Raw genomic sequence first — 14,009 nt, forward strand, 5'->3', positions numbered from 1 at the left:
CGTTTAAAGTGCAACAATCCTGCCTCTTTAAGATCACTTTACGTGTTGCCCAATCCACTTGTGGGTTTACTACAGCTAGCCAATCCATCCCCAGGATCACATCATATCTAGGCAAGCTCGTAATATCCCACACAAACGTTCCCGTTACTCCCTGCACCTCCCACGTTACTGCTGAGGTTTCCTGGTTAACCACCCCAGTCTCCAGCAGTCTCCCATCTGCTCCCTCCACCCACACGTCGCATGCCTTGCGCACTCTAGGAATGCCATGCTTCTTAGCAAACTCAATATCTATATAGGAGACCGTAGCTCCTGAGTCCAGCAGTGCCAGAGTAGAAACAAGTTCCCTTCCCCCAACAGATAATGTAATGGGTACGAAAACATGCTTCCTCCCCTCAGTTGACTGCTTGAGGAGCCCTAGTGCGTTGGACTCACGTCGCACTAGGGCTGGCCTTTTCCCGAAAGCTGGGAAGGTTTCACATTACAATTTTTGGCAAAATGCCCAGCATTCCCACAGTACAAACACAAGCCCAGCTGCCTCCTACGGCTCTTTTCCTCTGTAGACAGTTTTTTAAAGACCCCAAGCTCCATGGGCTCTTCCCCCATCACCACAGGTGCCCTGGTTACATGCATGGGTGGCGCACACATTGCTTTTGAGTGTTTACGAGCCTCGAACCTTGCGTCTAAACGCAGCACCTTAGCTACTAAGGCGTCCCAGCTTTCAGCCGGCTCCAAGCGTGCTAATTCATCCTGGAGCATATCACTTAACCCGGCAGTAAATAAAAGCATGAATGCATTTTCCCCCCAATCCAGCTGGTGGCGATACAGGTTAAACTTATTTAAGTAATCCAAAACAGTCCCCTTTCCCTGTTTCAACCGATACAGAGCCCACCCAGCGTTCTCCGTGCGGAGAGGATCCCCAAAAGTATCAGTTAACAACTTTTTGAAATTATTCAAATTGTCCTTGACTGGGTCATTTCCCAAAATTAAATTAGTGGCCCATTGTCCTGCGGGACCGGTCAACAAACTCAAAATAAAAGCCACCTTACTAGTGTCAGTAGGAAAAGCATGAACACTGAGCTGTGAAAAATAAAGCTCCACTTGTGCCAAAAAGGTTGGCAACTTGCACCTGGTTCCGTCAAAGCGTTCAGGAGTCAAAACATGTCCTTTCACAGCAAAAGCTGTTTGGCTTACGGTAAAGGCCGTTTGCAATTGGTCTACTTTGGCTCTTAACTCATCCATCGTCTTCCTGACGGGTTTATTGCTGCAATAAACTTTTTATGGGCGTCGGGCAATCTGTCAAAGACAGAACGCCACAAGATTCAAAGTAACAGAGTTTATTAGATTACAGAACTCAAAAATGCCCGTAAAAACACAAGGGCCAGGCAGTTTTTGCCTTTAGTAGCAAAAAGGGACAAAAGTAAATGTTCAAAAGATAAACCGGATTAAACCGGAGTTTAATCCGGGTAAAAACAAACTGCTTGCTTCAGCCTAGGTATTAACAGAACAAAAGCCAAGGAACAAAAGATACAAAGAATGCAACTAATTGGCAGCAGATTCCTCTCTGCTGCCAGCACTGTGCTTAGAGTAACTTGCGTCGCTCCCACACACACACAGTAGACAGGATCTCCAACACGAGCAATTCAGCCAAGGATTGCAGAAGTAGAGTAGACCAGTTCCGTTCCGTAGATCAAAGCCAGAAGCAGACGTTTGTAGTTTTTCCAAGTCCAAGAAGGGGGGAAGACAAGCCGTGGTCAGTTCAGTCCGGGTTCTCAAAGCAGGAGATGGCGTCCGTCAGAAAGACGACGGAAGGTCAAGCTAATAAGAGTAAGCACAGGTTTGCACAAACAAATGCCCACACAATCCCTCCCGCCGTCTGACCTTGGATTCCAATCAACTTACGTCTCAGCACAGGAAAGCACACAAGTCTTCAGGGAAGCGTCCCACACACACACGGATCCCAAGCGTTTGCCCAGATTACCTTGCCCGACGCAATTTGCAATTGCTCCCAAGCCCCATTTTATGCCAGTTACAAATCTTCATCACTGTCAGCTGTCCTCCTTAACCCGGGCGTTTCCTCATCACTTTCCTCGTCAGAGCTGGAACACCTCTGACTACGCCCAACAGCATCTCCAGCTGTGGATCCCGTCCCATCCCTCCAGCTAAGCCATGGGTCTAATCCTGAAGGTCCCCATTCATCTTCTGTCCCATCATGGCCAGTGGCACCCAATTCCTCCCTTACCCGAGTCCAATCCATCTCATCCTCCTCTGAGCTAACCAGCCCCTCCTCCATTCTCTCCGTAAACCCTTCGAAAGATTCTTCGTCAGATGGTGCTGCAAATATGTCTCGCAGTCTTTTTCTCTCTCGCTCCTCGAGAGTATCTGACTCCCGAGGAGTCTTACGCCCACGTCTGTCAGTAACAGAGCCATGAGGCTCAATCATAACATCCTGCCTTGATATTCTGGGATATAGGGCTGTGTGGAAAGGCCCTGAGTCCACACTGCTATATATTGCAGTTCAAAGCAGATATTGTGGGATTTCCTGCCTTGATAGGGCTCTCTCTCTCTGTCCTTTTCACAGAGGCTTCCTCCCAACCAACCCCCCCAACCCGACATATTCCTTCAGGTAGTGTTCCCTGAGGGAGAGTGAAGCCCCATTTCTCTCCCCGCCTTATTGCTCTGCCTGTGCACACTCCACCCCCTTTTGGCGCTCTCCTTCTCCATCTCCTCCAGCCTCTCCCTCTCTCTCTGTCATCTTTGGGGCTTTATTTGGTGCTGCCGGAAACTGCAGGGTGTGGGAAGGGGGGGGGTGTCTGCCTTTGCCTTCCTTGCTTGGCTTTTGGGGAGTGACACCAGCTCAGGCTGAAGAGGAGGAGGAGGAGGAGGAGGAGGCGGCGAAGAAGGGATTTGCGAGGAGAGAGAAAGAAGCTCTTCCACGGCAGGTAAGACAAGGGCAGCCTTGGGAGGAGGAGGGGTGGGATGTGTGTGAGGGGCAAAAGGGAGGCCGTGTTCCCCCGCAAGAAGGGCTGGGGAAGCGTGGGCAGAAAGAGGGAGGCGTGGGAGGCGGGAAAGGCCTTCACTGTGGAGAGGATTCAGGCGCAGAGCAAAGCGTGCGTTTATGTGTGTGAGTGTGTGAGGGGTTTGCTTGGGCTGCATTGTCATGGCTGCTTTCCCGCCTCATTTCTTCCTCAGGAGAGGCTTCCTCTCCTGCTTCCAACCAGGAGGAGAAAGCCTCAGGGTCTTTCCACTCTCGCCCCTCAGGAGGGCCTATATAGGGGCTGCCAAGTAGGCGTCGTCGTTGGGCAAACGCCTCAGCTGCCTTTGACACACTGGAGGCAGGCTGAGCATCCCTTCATCCGGGCATCCCACACTGGCCGCATTGGAGGCACCCAGCTCGCCTTTGCTTTCTCCCAACTCAGTATGTAGACCAGGCCTGGGCCAACTTGGGCCCTCCAGATGTTTTGGACTTCAACTCCCACCATTCCTGACAGCCTCAGGCCCTTTCCTTTCCCCCCTCAGGAATGGTGGGAGTTGAAGTCCAAAACACCTGTAAGGGCCCAAGTTGGCCCATGCCTGGTGTACAGTGTTCCCACACTTATTGCTAGGGTTAGGTTCCAGGACCACCCGCAATAAGTGAAAATCTGCAAAGTAGGGACACTATATTTATTTTAATATTTATACGTTATTTTAGTAGTTATACACTATTTTAAGTCTCTATCAGCCAATTGTGTGTTGATCAATCGCCTCCTTCTCCCCCCATTGCTGCTTGGGCCCCTTTTCTCTCCCTTTGGCTTCTTCCTCCCTACCTTAGGCTGTGAATTGTAATTTTTATGATTTATAATAGTCTTTTAGAGTTTATTGAAAAACCGCGAAACAGCGAATCCGCGAAAAGTGAACCGCGAAGTAGTGAGGGAACACTGTATACCGATTTCTACCATTATCCTTCAATATTGCAATTTGAATTGCCTCCAGGCTCCGAGACACAATTTTTTTTATTTATCATGTCAGAAGCGGACCAAAGGTACAAGTTGTAATGTATTTGAAAGGTTTTTTTAAAAAAAAAATCTTGGCATTATGCTAAATGTCCTTTGACCACTTGGGAGTGCCTCTGGTGTTGATGTAAGAAGGTCCTCCATGGTGTATGTGGCAGGACTCAGACTGCATTGTAGTAGGTGGTCTGTGGTTTGCTCTTCTCCACACTCGCATGCTGTGGACCCCACTTTGTAACCCCATTTCTTAAGGTTGGCTCTGCACCTCGTGGTGCCAGAGTGCAGTCTGTTCAGTGCCTTCCAAGTTGCCCAGTCTTCTGTGTGTCCAGGAGAGAGTCTCTTATCTGGCGTCAGCCACTGATTTTAGACTGCCACTTTTGGACTCTCACTTGCTGAGGGGTTTCTGGGATAATCTCTGTAGAACCTAGAAAACTATTTCTTCATTTAAGGCGTTGGCGTGCTGGCTGATACCCGGACAGAGGGTGGGCCGGAGATGTCAATGCCTTGGACCTTTCATTGCTGGCTGCTACTTTCCAGCAGATGTCATGTGCTGCAATGCTGGCTGAACAGTATAATTTCTCCAGTGGTGTGGGGCGTAGACATCCTGTGATAATGTGGCATGTCTTATTAAGAGCCACATCCATTGTTTTAATGTGGTGAGATGTATTCCACACTGGGCATGCATATTCACCAGCAGGGTAGCAAAGCGCAAGGGCCAATGTCGTCTGAGACGTAAATAAATTTCCTCTTTTAGACCAGCTTGCACCATCTTGTTCCAAAATCTCATGAAATTACCTTACAAGACCACAGCAGCAAAATACCCCATGGATCTGATCCAGAGCAATGCGGGGCAAGGCCATCGTAACATGGCAATGTCAGGGGAAAGTCTGAATTCTGGCCCCAAATTCAAATTATCCACCAACTTTGGGCCTATGGGAAGTGCAACCAATCACAACTGTCTCCACTGTTATCCCATATTTCCTGCGCTTTGGTGATCTGGGTACATGAGATGGCAATTCCCCTCTCCCCCTTCTGTGTCATGGTAGTCTCCAGATTCAACATAGGTACCATTTGACATTTGTTTCTGTGTATAGATTTCCTCTTCTGTAGCAGGTGATATCAACATACTGTGTTGACCTTGTCAGTTGCCTGCAATTTGATGGGCCTAGTTATAGGTGGTGCAGCGGGTTGAACCGCTGAGCTGCTGAACTTGCTGACCGAAAGGTCAGCGATTCAAATCCGGAGAGTGGGGTGAGCTCCCGCTGTTAGCTCCAGCTTCTGGCAACCTAGCAGTTCAAAAACATGCAAATGTGAGTAGATCAATAGGTACCATTTTGGCGGGAAGGTAACAGCACTCCATGCAGTCATGCCGGCCATATGACCTTGAAGGTGTCTACAGACAACGCCGGCTCTTCGGCTTAGAAATGGAGATGAGCACCAACCCCCAGAGTCGGACATGACTAGACTTAATGTCAGGGGGAAACTTTTACCTTTACCTAATTATATTTAGGCTTCATTTCTATCATCCCAGAAAATTTGCAAAGGGGATAAAATTGCCAGACAACTAAAATAGTGAATATTTAAAAGATTAATGCTATAGAGTAGTTGCATAATATAATGTATATGAAAAAGTTTAATTTCTTATTCAGTTACCAAGGATTCTAATAACGACAGGGGAAATGACAGAAAATTAATATGTTCTCCTGATTATGTCTGTAATAAGAAACAGAATAGTCCCTGAAAACATGTTATGAAAGTCAAGAAGCTGAGAAGCAATAAACTAGACCCCTGGTTTTGCTGGAAGGGGCCTGAGGCTGTTAGGAATGGTGGGAGTTGAAGTCCAAAATACATGGAGGGCCCAAGTTGGCCCATGCCTGGTGTATAACGATTTCTACCATTATTCCTCAATATTGCAGATGGAATTGCCTCCAGGATCAGAGACACAAACGAATTTCGTCTTTTAGACCAGCTTGCGCAATCTTGTTTCAAAATCTCATGAAATTATCTCACATGACCATAGCCAAAGGGGCAGTTTAGAGGTTCAAACTATTAGGGAAAACTACCCTGAAATATAGCAGCACATCCAAAGTTGAACATTTGGCTCATTAGACAACAGCATGAGATACTGTGTGATGTGGCTTCAGGGAATTCAGAGCTTAGGCAGGCAAAGATATAGAGTCCAATCCTACAAATAACAAAAAGTTTATTTACAATAATAAAGAATAAGTGCATTTCCTAATAATCAAGAACTGTGTCTGTGCTGCTTTAACACCCATCTCTTCTAAGGTTTCAAGAGAGGGAAAAATCATCAATCACTGCATCTCTCTGGCACACACACACACACAGATCTCAAAGCACACAGCTCATACTCTCCATACTAAAATGCAAGAAAACAAGTCAAATTCAAAAAAGGCTTGCAGTAGAACAGTAACCGTTTTACACAACCAATCAGAATAAGAGCAGAAGCAGAAAGGTTAGAAGAAATAGGTACATTTGCAACTGCCATACAGGAGACATGCGGGAAGAGAAACCCTTAGCCTATACTAAGATAACTAAACTGTTCCTCATTGAAGACTTGATACTTGGGCCGTGTGGGGTTGAATCCCAACACAAACCACCCCCGAAAAATTTCAGGTAAAAAAAAACTGGTTTACTCACAAATTTTAATTGGTTAACCAAATCTCCGTGCTAAGTCCATCAGAAGCAAAAATGAGCATCCCTCCAGAACTACAAGCGCTATCTCAACCAAATGTTGATTATTCACACTATTATTACCTATCTTTCTAGCAATTTACATTGCAACAGCAGCAATAGCTGACATAATGGAAGCGACCAAGTTGGTCTACCCACAGCTGGTGGGCGTGGGTGGGGATTTGACTTGGATTTCAAGTGGAAACTCTGGAAACTGCAGTGTCACCCTCTGGTTCATCTAATTCAAGCCCTGCCAAAGAAACCATGGAATAGGAGCAAAGACATGGAGCTGTGTCCAAACACATCGCCCAAACACGAATCAAGGAACATGAAAGACAGACAAATTCAGTCAGAGAAGTCAGCCATAGCCAACCTGCATATTATTTGAGAACACAGAAATGCTGGACCACTCGAACAACCACCATGTCAGACTACACAGAGAAGCCATTGAAATCCACAAGCATGTGGACCATTGCAACAGAAAGGAGCAAAATTGAACAAATTAACACAATTTGGCTACCAGTATTAAAAAAAACCTCTAAAATCAGGACACTAAATGAAGCACAGCACGCAGAAAACAGGAATTTCAGACATGAATCAATCAGGGCCTGCTAACACCTCCCAACAAAGGATTCCCCCCAGGCAGTAAGCAGCTAGACCTTGAAGCAGCAAGGCTATTCAATGCTAATCAAGGTGGCCAGTCGCAACATTCACACCTACTTCCAACAAGACTAGAGCTCTTTCTTGTCCCTGAACATTCCACAGAAATATAAACCCTACTTGTCAAGTTTTCAACATACCTCACAACCTCTGAGGATGCCTGCCATAGATGCAGGTGAAATGTCAGGAAAACATGCTTCTTGAACATGGCCAAACTCACAGCAACCCAACTGTTTCTGTTGACCAAGTGAAAGCTCAGTAAGTGCAAAATCCACAGACTCTATTGCGAGGATATGCATTCTGGTGGATAAAAAGAGGCAACCCAAAGGGTCTTTCTTTAATTTGAGATAAAATGTGTGTGTGTGTGTGTATTAACTAGTTCCTTGAGGATACTAAATATTGATGCCCACCACTTCATATTGAAGTAATCTCTGTGTAACAAAGCTGCCCAGCCACCCACTCCCTCAGTGAGGATACCTGCACATTGTAGCAAAAAGCAAAGGAAATGTTTCCCCCTTTCTTGGTCGCTGGAGCTGTCATTAGGGTTTTGCTTTTTAGGTGCCCGGTTTGATGAAGGATGACAGCCTTCTCAGTGGAGTGGCTCGATCTGTGGTCTGCGCACTTTGAGAGACCCTGACACCTGGCTGTATGTGCTTTGATGGATTTCTGTTCAGTGATGCTTCAACAATGAATGGCATAAGTGGCATTGTTTGGAGAAAACTTTAGACTACGGCATCATGAGTGCATAATAAAAACATGTGAACCCTCAGGTACTGAAAAATTGAGGGAAATATGTTTACTCAGAAACAGACCCGCTGCTTCCATGAGACTTATTCCCAAATAAACATGTGCAGGGATTGCAGCCTAACTGTATATATTAAAACAACTGAAGCTTCATCTACACTGTAGAATGAATACATATTATTATTTTTATCATAAATGTCCTAAATTCAAAGGATTTTTTAATTTTGTGTGTCCTTTTTCCCTATAGAAATAATAACATAAAATATGAACTCAAGTGGCTACAGTCAAATGCTCCATGGTCATCTAAATTTTTCTGTTGTTCAATCACCTCTTTCTTCTGAATGCTGTTCAGAGGTAGGGAGTGTGTTGTCGGTGTTTGCACATGAATTAAATATGTCCTCTTAATTAAATAAAAATGAAAAGGAGTTGTGCATTATTTACTACTATGGTAGGGCTAATGCATTAGTTGGTTGAGACATTTATTGGAGACTGTGGTTCATGCTGCTATGAAAGAAGATACACTAGGGACCAAACACTACTTCATACATTTGGGAAGCCAACTGGAAGATTGTCAATTTTCCACTCCTCCAAATCAAGATTTCTATAATGAAGCATATTAGAAAGATAACAGTGCTAAAAGTGTTATATCCTCATACGTTCATCATCATAAATGTTAGTGATGGAATAGTTTCATCTGAGTAGGACTCAGAAGTGTGAGGGCTATTACTGATGGGAGAATTTCAAATTGCGATCATTAGAAAGATTATGATTTATAGAGCCCTTACATTGGACTGTTTTCTGTTGTTGTGAGTCAGCAGGAAAACATGGTAGCTGGAGAACTGAGAGGAGGGTGCAAAGGGCATTTTTGTCCCATATTCTGTTTCAGCATTCTAAATTTGAAAGGCTGTATAGACTGGAGTAGGGCAGAGCTCTGGAAAGCAAGAAGCTCTATGCGCCCGGTTTAAATATGATTCATTTCATAGCCATTGGGAAAGCATTTATGATTTATTTGCTTATGTACACAATTTGTTATCTGAAGGCAATCATATTAAATGTCACTTCTGTACACACCCACAGCTTAATTTGAGATCTAAACATCACATTTGTCATTAGTATTTACCTCACATAGGGCAAAATGTTGCTGTTTCTTAATTTCAAGCAAAGAGAAAGAAAAAGTGGAAATTTTTGCATTTTTTGAATGGAATATTTTAGATTCTTTGTATTTAGAGACACAAAGTTATCTATGTATATAAAACTTGGAAGTATGTATGTATGTGTGCGTGTCTGTACCACAAAGATGTTACTAGATGAAGTGGCCTTGTGTCATGTCACTGGATTGACTGTTGCTAGATGAAGGGTTTGCTGTTGCTAAATAAAGAATGGCTATTGATAGGTGAAGTGGCCCTCTGTGATGTCACTGGAAATGAAAGGTAACATATATACCAGTGTTTCTCAACTTGTGGGTCCTCAGGTGTTTTGGCCTACAACCCCCGAAATCCCAGCCAATTTACCAGCTGTTAGGATTTCTGGGAGTTGAAGGCCAAAACATCTGGGTACCCACAGGTTGAGAAACCACTGATATATACAGTAGAGTCTCATTTATCCAACATAAACGGACCGGCAGAACATTGGATAAGCAAAAATCTTGGCTAATAAGGAGGGATTAAGAAAAAAGCCTATTAAACATATTTTTAATGTTTTACAAGAAATTGACAGAAAAAGCAGTTCAATACACAGTAATGTTATGTAGTAATTACTGTGTTTACGAATTTAGCACCAAAACATTGCAACATTGACTACAAAAACTATGACTACTAAAAGGCAGACTGCGTTAGATATTACAGAACACTGGATAAGTGAAGCTTGGATAAGTGAGACTCTACTGTACTAATGTATAAGTCTAGAAATTTTGGTAACAAAATGAACTCAAAAAACTTGGGTTGGTTTATCCATGGGTCAAAGTAAGTAATGTACCTTATCAAAGAAGTAACTATCCCCTTATCAGTAGAATGATGAAAGGCAAAAGCTCAGCCTGTCCCAGAAGAACATAAAAGAAACACTGACCCATGTACTTTCACCACTATGGTATCGCTTCTGGCCATTCTGAATGGTGAAATCTTGGTTGTGACCAGGGGTAGCTGGGCCACTGAGCTGGCATTGGTGCTTTCCCCTCTCAGTGGAATGACCCTCAACCTATCCATGGAACATATACAAATCTATAGTTTCAACTCGCAAACCTGCCCTCAACTTATACATGAGGTCATCTTGTACCTGAGTATATCCAGTTCCTTGAATTGCATTATTGTGTGCTATTCCTTTCATATTTTGAAGTATTGCTTCCTTTTTCAGAATGAAGTCAGCAATATAAAGTTGTCAATGGACTGTGACAAGATAGAGTTAAATTGTTCTATGATAATTCCAAAAATAATGCAAGAAACAAATGTCATTAATTGGTGAATTTATATAGGAAGAGTGTTTCAATCACTTTATAGGCAATATTATTTATTATTATACAATTTTCTGTCATATATATTGGACATTTGGAGCAGATTAGCCTGGTCAGATCATTAGTCTTGCTTTTCTATATGTGATGTGTGTTTACAGTTAACTGGTGGAATTTTTAAAAATAATTATATTATTAATATTGTTCAAGGAATGGATGACAATCACAGATTTTTTAATCATTTTCTTTGCATCAATCACCAAACCTTACCTGTTTATATAAAATGTACTTCTGTAGGTTCTTTCATATGAGTTCAACGTGGTTGTTGCTTCTTTCCAGTAATTGGATTTATGACATATCATCAAACGGACTGTGTGCACATCAGAATGTTTAATCACACTAAAAGACTTGTGATAATACATAGGAAAGAGGATACTTCTTAGCTCTGCATGGCCATTGGTGGGGAGATACTTAAAATGTTACACTTCACTGGTTTCAAAGATAGAGGCAAAAGATCAGCATATGTGCAAAAGCAGTATTAAAGATCTGAAGGACAGACTAGAAAATCTGGTTGCTTTGGGAACTTTGTCAGTCATTTATACAAAGACTGACATCCTGGCTGCCACTGTGTTAAAAGACAATACATTTAAGTGTCAAAAATGTACCGGTACATTTCTTATTATTACTATTATTTCATATTAGATTGGTATTCTACAGTGGAGAGCCCATTATTTGCAAACTACACCATTTTTTGCCTTGAATATTAGTCACTGCACATATGTGCCATGCATCGTGGGGATTTCCTTTCAGAGGCTGTTAGTTCAGTAACCTGGCAGAATTAGTAGGGGAAAAAGAGCATTTGTCACCTCAAAACATTGGTAATAGATCTGTCTTCTTATGACAGACCTATCGGTCTTGTTTGGTTGGTGTTATTGGTAATTAGTGCAACCTAGAGAAGCCATATAAGATTCCAAAAATTCCTGAGAATTATATTTTTGTTTATGCTGCTGAGTTTAAGAACATATTGAAATGGGATTTAATTTAGTGCACTACTTGATAGAATTGAGTATTGGTGGCCCTTACTCTTCACCTAAAGCTCATTTCTTTCTCCATATTTGACTTAAACCAATAGTGGGGAACCTAAATCCTTTGAGTTGATCTGGCCTACTTGAATCTGTAACTCTGATGCTATTGTTGGGAAGTTCCCGCATTCTAAAAGGTTAGAATGGCTCTTCTAGGCTTGTATATCAGCAGGAAGAACCTGTATATTTTTGGCCCCACTGTGCTACATTTTTTTTGCTCTTGAAATGCAACCCACATGAACTTACCTGAACTTGAATTTCCCTGTCATGCCCCATGTACACTTCCATATAAAATCCACATTATCTGCTTTGAACTTGATTATATGAGTCTACACTGTCAGTTCAAAGCAGGTAATATGGATTATGTGATTTGATAATCTGGATTATAAGAGGCCTGAGCAGTGCAGGTGGGACCTCATATAATCCAATTCAAAGGAGATAATGTGGATTATCTATTTTGATAATCTGGATTGTATGAAAGTGTAGATACAGCTTCATTTTCCATCTACACTACCATATAAAATCCAGATTATCTTCTTTGAGCTGGGCTGTATGGCAGAGTAGACTGAGAGCCCTTCCAAACAGGCTCAAAAATTCAGGGCCTGTTGCACTTTTACCTGAGGTGTCCAAACGACGCCTGAAGTAAAAGTGAATTCTGGACAAAGCAGGTAAACCCTACTTTGCCCCAAATTAATTAGATGCCCCATTAGATCCAGGCCTTCCTGAAAGGCCTGGGTCTAATGGGGTATGGGGCCTGTGGGATTGACCCCCCAGGTAGCCATCTCAAACCTTCTGGGCTCCTGGAACTCAAAAGGTGTGAGATGGCGCACGGCTTTCCCCCAGACCCCCCAAAACAAGCCCTTAAAATGTAAAACAACTTTCCTGGCCAACATTAGGATACTACTGGAGTCCTACTAGTGCGTAGAAGTGGTGCGTACAGATGGGGCCTCATATAATCTGATTCGAAAGAGATAATGTGAATTATTTGCTTTGATAATCTGTATTATATGGCAGTTTATATCCAGCTTCAGGTCCCATCTACACTGCCATATAAAATCCAGATTATCTGCTTTGAACTGAATTGTATAGCAGTTTAGACTCATATAATCCAGTTCAAAGCAGGTAATCTGGATCATCTGCTTTGATAACATGGATTATATGGCAGGGTAGATTCAATCTCAGACTGACAGGGGTTTCCTATCACTGATTTAAACCAGCAGCATAAACAAAAACAAAAGAAAACACTGAGATACCACTTGAACATGATGATTAAGAAGAGTTATTGAATCTTTCAATTGGTTGATGCCTGGGTCACCCCGCTTTCTGATCCCTTAATCTTTCACCCATCATTTCCAAAGGAGTTACTTAAGATTTCAGTGCTCACCAAATTCTTACACACTGTTCTTGGAACTATCTTCTCTTATATGTCTGGCCAACATGCTCAACAGTTTAACAGTAATTCTTTATATTTTAGTGTGTATGCAGTGAAAGTATGCCATGAAATAGCATTTAGTTTATTCCAGAAATAAAGGAATGGTTCTAGATATCAGCAGGTGATTTAATGGACCAAGGATGTGAACAGCTAAATCTAGAATCCTACCTCAGAATGCATCAACTAGGCAGATCATTTTTCTGTCAATTCAGCCCTCATTTCTGCTATAGTACTATCTTGGGTATTCTGGGTTATATACCTTTGAAAGCTAGTGTAAAGATTTTTGGGAGAGAAAGTGTATATTTTATAGTAATACTATGTAGCATCAATCACTATTGTTTATGAGGAACATGATAAACTACCAAACAGAATTTTGGTTGAACAAGGAGGTAGGTGTCTAAACTTCCATGGCTTCATGCATTTAAGTAATATCTAAAGGGCTGTTACCTCCCCATATGTACCAGACCAATTTTTAAGATTTGAAAGAGTCCATTCTCTCAGACCCTTTCAGGGGATTCATCCACCAGTTAATTTTTTAATTTAAAAAAGCATGAAGAGAAAAGTATAAACAGGAAGATTAAGGAGGGAACAAAAAATTTACAACCTCCTTCTAAGGCCCTTCCACACAGCTGTATAAAATCTACATTGAACTGGATTATATGTCAGTGTGGACTCAGATAACTCAGTTCAAAGTAGATATTGTGAATTATCTGCCTTGATATTCTGGGTTATATGGCAGTGTGGAGGGGCCCTTACTTGACTACTAGAAATAGACTGTAGTTGCCCTGGAGAGGGACGCAAATAAAAGACTTTGAAGTCAGGTGCACAACAAACTCATAGAGCATGACATGATCATGTAAAATTGCCATGAATCACAGTGAGACTTTCATACCAGAAATAGTAGCAGCAGCACATTAGTATGAAATGAAGTCACTAGTGGATTATTTCAAGTTAGAAAAAAGTGTTTCCCC

General features: G+C 42.5%; 1 protein-coding gene across 1 annotated transcript in view; it reads left to right on the top strand.

The window, feature by feature from the left end:
- The first annotated feature begins 2,707 nt into the window (after nt 1-2,707).
- The window catches only part of cap2 (cyclase associated actin cytoskeleton regulatory protein 2), a 53,993-nt gene continuing 42,691 nt past the window's right edge, over nt 2,708-14,009 (top strand). Inside the window, exon 1 of the mRNA XM_003219757.4 lies at nt 2,708-2,939. The gene's annotated coding sequence lies outside the window, so the exon portion shown is untranslated. The remainder of the gene's footprint in view (nt 2,940-14,009) is intronic.

This window comes from Anolis carolinensis, chromosome 4, assembly GCF_035594765.1.
Source record: "Anolis carolinensis isolate JA03-04 chromosome 4, rAnoCar3.1.pri, whole genome shotgun sequence".
In the NCBI taxonomy this organism is placed as follows: Eukaryota; Metazoa; Chordata; class Lepidosauria; order Squamata; family Dactyloidae; genus Anolis; species Anolis carolinensis.